The sequence below is a fragment of the Rhyacophila brunnea genome, unplaced genomic scaffold, assembly GCF_057557595.1.
Source record: "Rhyacophila brunnea isolate RB1 unplaced genomic scaffold, BYU_Rbru_1.0 scaffold_75, whole genome shotgun sequence".
NCBI lineage: Eukaryota > Metazoa > Arthropoda > Insecta > Trichoptera > Rhyacophilidae > Rhyacophila > Rhyacophila brunnea.
This window is the reverse complement of record NW_028233345.1, coordinates 82,848-93,824: the sequence shown is the minus strand read 5'-3', so window position 1 is coordinate 93,824 and position 10,977 is coordinate 82,848.

Below are 10,977 nucleotides of genomic sequence, written 5' to 3'. Positions count from 1 at the left end.
ATCTTATATAATATATCTTTCATTGCAATATTAAAAACTTTATGGTTATAAATATGTAGTATACAGTTAATTGGTTTAGTTTGTGATCTCTTGGATTTAATTTTACTTTTAATATTTGTTTTTAATTTATTGTCTTAGAATGTGTCCGTTTTTTGACACATGCATATTCCTTTTTTTTCAAATAAAAACTATTTATATCTGTTGATAATGCACATTATCTCTGTTAAAGCTTGTGTGGTGTATTGAAATTATTGATGTTTTCATTTTGTAGTACACTATAATATCAATATGTGATCTGAAGTGCACATGCAAAAATATTTTTTACGCCAACAAAATAGTTCCTAAGTTTTTTTCTTCGTTCTCTTGATTTTTCTCAACAATAAAAACTTGCAATTATATAAAATTTCATAAATAAGGGGCATTATTTTCTGTGCATAGGCAGCATTTCTTTGTAATACTCTAATTAAGAGCACTAATTTTATGTATATTGCGTGTTTCGTCTTATTTTTTCTTCTTTTTACTATTCTACGTATTTTATTTATTTATTTTGCTGTTATATCTCTTGCTATTTGTCTCTGGATATATGTCCTCTCAATTTAGATATTGTATTCTATAACCATCAAAGATTTTCCATAAGTTTTTGAAGTTTACAACATAAATTTTCTGTTAAATTGTTCATTCTAGTAACAAAAACCTTTACAAGCTTAATATTTCTTGTTTTATTTTTTAGAAAGGTTTTTAAGTTATACAACTTTTTACTTTGCAGTCGAACTTATATTATGTTTTGTATAATTTTTATAAATAAGTATATCTGAACATCACTTTCATAGCTTTGCGATGTGTATTTAAACGAATTTTATATTTGCTCTGGATGGTCTAATACAAACATATTGAGTCATTCAAACATACGAACAGGTTGTGAAAAAGGTAAGCATGTTTATACAGTTACTTTCCTTTTCTGTTTGATCTTTGTTATTTGTTATTTGTTTTTCGTCCTTATGTCTGCTTTCTATTCTCGATTGGTATATAGAATATAAATTGAATATAATTTTGTACATTAATATAGGTTTTATAATATAAACGGGTTTTCATAGCGCAATGAATCTAAATGTACAACCAAATGAAGTTTTGAAGAAATATAAAGCTTTTTTTGACTCTAGCATACAATAAAAAAAAATTCTGATATTTTCGTCGTTTTTTAAGATTCAAAACAATATTTTGACTCTGTCATTTCTTGTCTTATATGATCAATATTAAAAACAACAAGATGACTTTGTCCATTTATATGAGCGTTTTTCCTATATAAAGAAACATTTTATCTAAAACAAGCAATTATATGCATTATAGGTTTTGTATATGAATTTAAAATTTTTTTTGCTATAAAAATTTTTCTTCTCAAATTTTAGGTTGTCAACATGCGATCATGACAACTATTAGACTTACTTGTTCTTTAATAAATGAAAATTACTTAGTAAAAACGATAAATATATATTATCACCCGATATGAATAGATTTTCTTTGATATCAAACATACTCCTTTGTATAATTATATTATTATATATATTCAAGCAGTCTTATTGCTTCGGAAGACGTCTTTTGAGAAATTCCTAATAAAATAATGCCGTATATTGTTATTCTAGAATTACAAACAATTTTGCGCTTAATTTTATTGTATCATTTTTTCGACAATATTACACTGATGTTTTAAGCTTGTTTAAGATTAGTAAGGCTGTATCTATCTACTATTATCATCAAATGAAAAATTCAGATATCATTAATTTTGTTATTTTAGTATAAAAATATAAGATTGTAGTTCTGGGGAAATGCTATATTTCGAATTATATCTTGCGATGTATTAGCAATTTAATATTCAATAAACGATAAGTTATTGGTTTTGGACTTAATGCATAAATATTTATAAATATATAAAGTGATTAATCTATAATTTTTACTCAAATTAAAATTTCAGTAAAAATTTAAAAAGATTTACTTATTTTATATTAGACTATCAATTAGTATTTGTATAAATGTTTTTTATACAATCTTTGTTTAGTGTTGAATTGTTTTTTTACATGTGATAATATATTACCGTATTATCATTATTGAGAAGATATAAATTGCAAAATTAAATTTAGCTAATATAATTCTTCGTCAAAATCTTTTTTCTTTGTTTTAATCAATTAAATTTTTAAGATAATTTCTTAAAAACACATATCAAATAGCGCTGTTTTTTTAAAAACTTATTTGATATTTACATATATATTAAAAAAGACATTTGTGCAAAAAAATGTATATTTTATGTAAAACAAAGTTTTCGTTTTAAAATATTTCATGCTTTTAAACAGTTTATAAAATCATCTAACCCTGTGATTTCTATATAAAATCAATTTCACACACACAATCTTGCAAAAAATTTTTTCTGTCTGATCCTAAACCTATGAGATATCATAGAAATCTGTTACAGTGTTACTAAATTCTATAGTTTCTTTGGGGTACATAAAAACACAAATTCATACGGAAATATTCATAATTTAAAGCTATAATCACAACAGTAAAAAAACATTGAATAAGTGTGGTTTTATAATTATAATTGCTCAGCCTTTTTCTGTTTGCGTTTTTAGACTGCTAAAAAAAAATTATCCATTTTAGTACTGAAAAACAATCATAATATAAAAACTGTCAAAATACATTTCTTATCACTTCAGAGAACATAAAATGTATTGACATCTGAATTAAATATAATGTGCATAATACGAAAAGACAAAAAAAAAATTTTTATTCGTTTTAACGCCAAAAAATTCGAAGTTTACCCTTCAAGAAAGTTTGAAAATATAATTGATGAGGCTTGCTATCATGATGAATAGTTTCCTAATTGTTTCGTATTGGTTTTTTGTGGTATAAAGTAGCCTGTATCACATGAAATCTGTTGCTCAATTCGTTTTTATGTTTACACTATACACATTGAACATGCTGGTACTGATCATTTATCTAAAATCAATTTTATTTAATATTTTTGTTAGAGTAGATTAAAACTAAAAAATAAGCTACATTAATATAATTTTTTATGTTTTTTTATATATTTCGTAAAAATAAGGATTTTATATTCCAATAAATATTTTTACCATTTTAACATTGATATTTAAAATTTTCAATTCCGATTTTTGTACATTCTTGTGTTTTTTTTTGCAGTTAATTGTACTTGCCGCATTTGTATTCTTTGAGTGGATGTTTAATGACTTGTTTGTATATTTCAAACATGAAAAAAAATTTATGTTATAATACATCATTTTCTTGTAAAAGTACATTTGGTAAATCTTTTTTGTAATTTTTTAAGATATATAATTCCTGAATAGTTATTATATAATATTTATAGTAAGAATCATATTGCTACATCGCATTCATTTTTTGGTCTCTACAAATTCCGCTTATAGACTTTTATGTAATGGATTATGGGTTTTCCTTTTTATAAACAAGAGTTTTACCTTTCAATGCCATAATGATAGCTTTATAAATGTTTTTTTATGTATGTGTTTCTTTTTTATGTTTTTTTTTGTTGCCATTCTGCACTTTCGTTCATATATCTGATATTATGATGAATTATAATTTTCCTATAATTAAAATATTTACTTGAAGAATGCATAGATCAAAAACATTTATATAAGATAAACATAATTTTTTTGACTATGATATGTGAGTTTCTTAAATTTAGAAAATGCTACTATTTACTACGAAATTCATATCTTCTAGTGATTCTTATTCAAAAAAGAAAGGCTTGCCCATTTTGGGTTTCTTAGGATTCTTAAAATCAATTCAATAAAAAAAACTATCTTTGATTTTTTACATAGAAACATATCAATATATTTTCTCTCTTTCAACTGGAAAAGCAATTAAAAACCTATTTTATTTTATATTTATAAAGTGAGTGTATTTGACAGGTAACAGAACTCTAATCCCCAACAAATTTTCAATAATAAGCTGTCAAAAAAAGGATATCTTATGTTTTAAAATTCTAAAGTATTTAATATATTCAATGTAACGGAAAAAGTTTATTAAAACTCTTTTTTTATTATTAGGTTAACTTTCTATAAGAATATTATGTCTTGAATAGTTTTTGTGTAAAAGTGTATTATAATATTTCAAGTAGAAAATGATTTATATACATAATATTTCTTTTTTTTTATTGTTTTCGAATATTTAAACTAAATTATTTAAGAATATACTTATCAAGGTTCAAACCATTTTATTTTCATTTTCATGTACCAATAAAATGTTTTGTATTGAAAAAGAATGTAAACAAAATATCAAAATTGAATTATAAACATCTAAAAACTGTTTTTTTATCGTAATATAAATTATTTCGTTGCAAAGCATATTATATATTTAAATATTTATAAAAATACAATATTATTGATTGTTAAATAAGAACAATACAAAGCATAAGAAAGAAATTTTTAGGTGTCATGTGTATTTTCGAACTTTTAGTCGGTATTATTTAAACAAAAACAATACTTTCTAAGAAATTTTGTGTGATTATATGTTCGATCTAAATATTTAATATTATTTCTTAATTTTGTTTTTTTTAGTATGATGTCATATGTATTATGAGGGATAAAGAAACTACAGGAGAGGAGAACTACAAATAGTTCTGCAAAAATCGATCCTATAACTAAGATCTCAACAGACAACTTATCTGAACTTCACACGGCCTAACGCATTCATACCACGGCTCTTCTTACTCTCATAGCCATCTGCAAGAATAGACCCGCCGGACAAGAGCACTGGATTCAAGAGACTTAGCCCCCGAACCTAAAACGATACGGATAAATGTCGAGATCATAGTGGCAAGAGTTCCTTAAGATTTTTATATAAAATATTTAACTTTGATATAAAAATGAATGAAATTAACAACAAATCATCAAATTTTTTAAAAGATAATGATGTTAAAAGAAGACAAGTATGAAGAAATAGATAAGTACAGAAGAAAAATAAGCGATCAAGAAAGAAAACTATACAACCCTAAGCCTTTGCATTAACCTAGATAGATCCGAAAAAACATTTCTTAGAGTACTGACAGCCTTAGAAAATTTGGACATCACAAACCTCCCTAGAAAAAGCAAAATTACCCTATATCAAAGTTCAAAGCGATAGCATTAAATGTTTCAATGATGCGGTTAAAGCGGATTCACAAACCACCACCCATAAGGCAGTGCGCCATAATAAAAATCTTGCAAGCTGTCTAAAAGAGTTACGAATAATTAACATCGAAACCGGCCCAGTAAGGATTAAACTACGTATTATAAAATGTATATAAATAAAAAGGTACGATCATATTTAGACAATGCTCAAATCCTACATAAGAAACTTAGGAAAAATTTCAGTTCGTGAGAAAAGGTTTCTAAGAAAAGTCATGAGACAACAAAACAAGATACTTGACAAAAAAATGATGTCATTAGAATGATTAGTAAAAATAACAATAGCATAAGGATAATAAATAAAAGATAGAGCAATATGAAAAAATAAACGAATATACAAAGACAAACTGCCAGTTTGAAGTCAACAGAAGGCGATTTTATGGGGCGTTGACAGATAAGGTAAAACCGAAAATCAAGGTACATAAAGAAAAGTGTATAATTTCAGGTCTAATATGTGAACGCAAAGCACAGAATTTATGAACTTTGATACTTAGCTATGCAAAAATGCCCTGGAAAACACACCACAAAATGTTTTTATCTCTGAAACATAATTTATATAGATCATCAACTACCTGCCAAACTGGAAAGCTGCAAGATGCAATGGCATATACAACTTCTAGAGTAAAATAATAACAGAATTGCACCTAATATTATCTATAACAGTTAACACAGTATGCCATGGAAACAAAGAAGTAAAAAGTTGGTTCTACTCTGAGATCACATACCTCATACCCTTACATAAAGTTTTAAATGGATCAGAATTCAGGCCTATAACATGTATGTCAAACTTTTAGAAATTGAAAACTAATGCTGTCACAATGATATTCCAGAAAGACTAAAAATTATATAATCTACTATCGGAAAAGCAACTTGGGACGGTCAGAAGAGTATAGGGAGCTAAAGAGCAGGCAAAGAAAAACGTTGCAATAAACAACGAACATAAATATGAATTACACGTAACAGGGTTCGACATTAAAAGCATTTGACTGATCGACCACGTGTGTCTTCTGTTCTCCTTCGTACATCTTAACATACATGAATGGATGATAGCCTACATATCTATACTTACAAAAAACTAAAAGTTATCTCTAAGATTCAACAATGAAGAAAAAAATTAAAAAAGGGATTATACAGGGGATAGTCTATCATCATTACTGTACGTTCTTTGTATGGATCCGCTAAGCCGCCGATTAGATGAAAAGTTCCCATCAATATTCATATTCCATGATAAGAAGGCATTATCAACTAATCGTTTCCTTTTCATTGACGATTTGAAGATTTTGGCGAAAGAAGAAAGTAACTTAAAACTAATGTCCAATGAAGCAACTTAATTCTTCAGATGTATCGGATTGTAATTAAACGTGGCCAAATCAGCTACTAAAAATATAAATTTCAAAAAAATGATCACAGTATTAGAATGAAAAGATGGATATAAATATCTCGGGATGCAGGCAGATTCATAATCGAGAACTAAACCCGAAACGATGATTAAAATTAGAAAAGAAATGCTAGAATGAGTTTATAGCATATGCAAAATATAAAAAAATGGCAAAAACAAAATTAAAGAGATAATGAATATGCAATATAACTGATAAACTACTAAGTGGGTTTATTTAGCTAGAACAGGAAGACTTTAGAAATATAGACGATTAATTTGGCGGATACTATTAGAAAATGGAAAAAACTTGCAACCATCTAATAAAGAGGAGTTTTTATCTCAAAAGAAATGAACTGGGACTTAAATTAAAAAATATTGAGTTTAAATTGAAAGAATACTCTAATAACTATAAAAAACTCATAGTCAAGAAAAAGGAAAATCACCTAGAAAAGCTGCAATATTAAAATTTGAAACGAAAATGAGACTCATTCAATTGTAAATAATGAATTCCTCGGAAAAATACGACCTCCTTGACATAGATCTTTCAGCGCTTTAATTAAAACGCAAAGAGAGTTTATTGTGTAAAATACATCGTAAAACACCGAATCAAAAACTCTTCAATGTGCATAAAAATTCAACGATTGCTAATATAGGATCCTCAAAGTGGCTACAATACGGAAATATCAGACCATCATAGGAAGCAAGATTATGTTTTATTCACAATAAAAAACCATTTTTTGGAGAAAGATCAAGATGCCTATATTTTTACCGCTATTACGAACATATCAAACACTTAATATGCAGATATAGAAAAAATGCTTGATATGACTATACAAGAAGAAACAACATGATTGTAGGATGTCTATACTTTTTGTTGGCGAAGAAATACATTTTAAAAAAAAAACAAGAAAATCCTTAGAAACTTAGTTTAAGAAATAATAGATTACGAATTCGCGGAGATCGAAGTAGATGCAAGAATTGTAACAGACAATAATTAACTAATGAAAGACATTACATTTTTGTATATGACTAAAAAAGAAATTCATCACTCTGATCGAAATCGGCGTGACATTAATTGACAATATAAACATAGTTATAAACGAAAAATTGTGAAAATATTACTTGCTAGAATCTCCGCTGTCATTAACATGCAATTGCCAGACAAAAATTATCCCATATTTTTAACATCGGAAGGTGTGGTGACATGATATAATGAAAGGCTTCTGAAGGAACATGATGACACGAAAAAGGTTGAGGCATATGTTCAAACCTTGTTATTGAAAAAAAACCTTGAGGTAATATTACTCGAAAGAAGGAGGGATATTGAAGAAGATTTTGGTGTGGAGATGAAAGCCGAAAGTATAAATACGCTGGGCTTATAGAGAATTCAACAAGCTGTGCATGAGAACGTAAACGTAATTAAAGACTAATAATAAAGCCCATAAAGAAAAATAATATGTGATTCACTTTGGCGAATCGTGGCATGATATATATTTTCCATTTGAATCTACTTAAAGAAAATAAATATAAAATCTATTCGTAAAATTTAAAGGGATATAATAAATGTCAAAATGATATATCTCGTATAAAAATAAAAATCATAATAAACATATAGAGTCTTATAAGTTATGCATAAAAATTGCGCTGTTAAACTCTATAAAAAGCATAAATCTAAATTAAGAAAAAAGAGTAGTATAGAAAAGAGTTACTAAGTCAAAATGTTTTTTTATGATCACATATGCCAAACTCTTATGTTTATAAGAATATCGTTCGTTTGCAAAATTGTAGTATCACATGGTTTAGTTGCACCAGTATTATTTTAAGACTGGCCAGTTTACATATAATAAAGATCAAAGTACAAAAAAATTACAATACAACGTTAATTCTTACATATAGATAGATTTCTTTATGCACGAATATTTTACAATATACGTCAATTTGCACGGTATACTATAGGAATTATAAATAGTATGATCTAGAAATGATTTTCTGGCAGTTTCAGTCTTTTCAATGTATTTTTGGCAATAAAGTAAACCGATTTAAATCTGATGCAAGCTCTTTTATAAAGAATATCAACTTTTTATAAATAACTATATTTGTATTGTTTCTGTAGCTTACAAATTTCTGTAGCACCTTCTAAACAATTTTCGGTTTTAGATCAACTAGTTTAGATATATTATTTTACGTAATTCTGATTTATATTTTAGTGAAAAAAGGAACAAATATTTTTAAAACGTTCGAATAAACAAAATTTAATTTTTCTGTCTTTTTATATTGATATCAAACATATTGAATTGTTTTACCCCATGCAATCGTTGCATTTTTTTCATAAAAATTATAATAAAAACAACAAATATATAAAGCTTATATTTTTATACGCAACAACTATGTTTTATAGATAAAAAAATGGTTTATAAATCATAAAAAAGTTTTGGATTTTGAGATGTCATCTCCTCTAATTTTTTTTATTTTTGTAAAGACAGTTATTACAAACTATAAGATTATGGAAATTCACTAAGAGTAAATCGATATGAAATTCCTTATCGTAGCAACATTTCTTTTCGAAGCAACTTCGTTTGAAATCGTTCGAAAAAAATACATATTAATTTTTTAGAATTACACAAAACAAATTTTTTGCTCTTATACATTTTGAAGAATACTCTGTATAGAATCATATATTCAACGATCTAAATAGTACATTAGGAACGTTTATAGAAAAATAATAAAATTAAATATTTTCTAACTAGGTATGTAGTATTAAAAAAATGTATATATTAATATTATATATTAGCAGTATGGTTCATTGAACACGTAAATTTAATATAAATAGATTTGTTTTTTTAAAAAAAAATGTTGTTTCTTCAAAATTAAAAAAATTAAAATTTTTGCACCAAATATTGTCTATCATCCATTGAACACGACAAGGATTTTGCAAAATATAGATTAAAATACATTAAAAAAACAGGAACATTTTTAATTTTTATATTCTTTTAAAATTTTGTAAATTACACAGTGAATTATTATCGTTTTTAGATTGTTTATTTCCAAGTGGGATATCAAAAATATAAAACACTTAGTTTCTCACAATTATTGCATCAAGCTAATAAATTTAACAAAAATAATTAACATAAAAGATCTCTGGATGCGATATTTATATTCATTGAACTATATATCGGTGACTGTGGTTATTTATGAAAAGCATCCATTTAGAAATTAGCTTTTGTAAAACTTGTATTCCTGATTTTACCTTTAAAAATCTTTTTATGATTCAAATTATCTTTCATTTATATTATGATAAGATTTGGCTGTCTTTTATATACATTATTTCACTTAATATTCAAAACTGCACAATTATACAAAAATTTAATTCGTGTATGTAAATGAAATCTATTATTAATTTTTTTCCTACATTCGTTTCTATGTATTTTTTTACCTAAAAACAGATCCTAGACAAATTAAAGAGGCTTTATTATATAGTGTATGTTTAAAATAAATTTTTGCAAATTTATATGTCATTTAAGTTTTTAAAATCTATACATTTTATACTGAAAATTATAAATAAAATCGTTTGGAGTTCTGAGACTATCTCATATATAAATTCTTGCGAAAATTACAACAAATGCTTTATGATATCCACATATGAATTTTTTGATTGTTTCTGCACAACTTTTTTTCATATACTATTCTAAAACAGATAAACTTTTTGTGATGTTTTATTTCAATAAAAGATCAACCAATTATTAAAATAAACTGCATTGGGTCTTAACATAAAATATTTCTTTTTTAACAGATTAATATATAATTTACATTTATATACATTAGGAAAGCTTTAAAGTTATAGGTACTCGAATTAAAATTGCTGAAAATTATTATTTAGTTTAGATCAAATTTTGTCTAGTTGTTTACACAACATATTTATAAATAAGTTTACATTAGAAGAGATGGTTTAATTATTTTCTACATAGTTCAATGGGACTTGGATACCTATAAGCATATATATATGAAAAAAAAAAATTTAAATCAGATAGACAATCTAAGAATAAGAAAAAAATACTCATTTCGCATTTTATCTACCTATTTCGATTAAATCGCATTTATAAAAATCAAAATTATCGGCAACCATAAATTCTATGCAAATCAACAATTTTTGATTCTGAAAACATATATTAGTTCTTAGAAAGTGATTAATACCATATCTTGTACTTTTTTATCATATTTGTTATATTGAAAAACAAGATTTACTTAATATTTATTGAAAATACACATGTGCATTATATGCTATATGGAAGAGATTACATTTACGGCTCTATCTGTATTGATCTGTATTTATTGTAATCATTTACTTTTCTTGTTTATTTCACATTGTAATGGGTATTATTTTTTTTTCTTTCGTTATTTTACGACCTA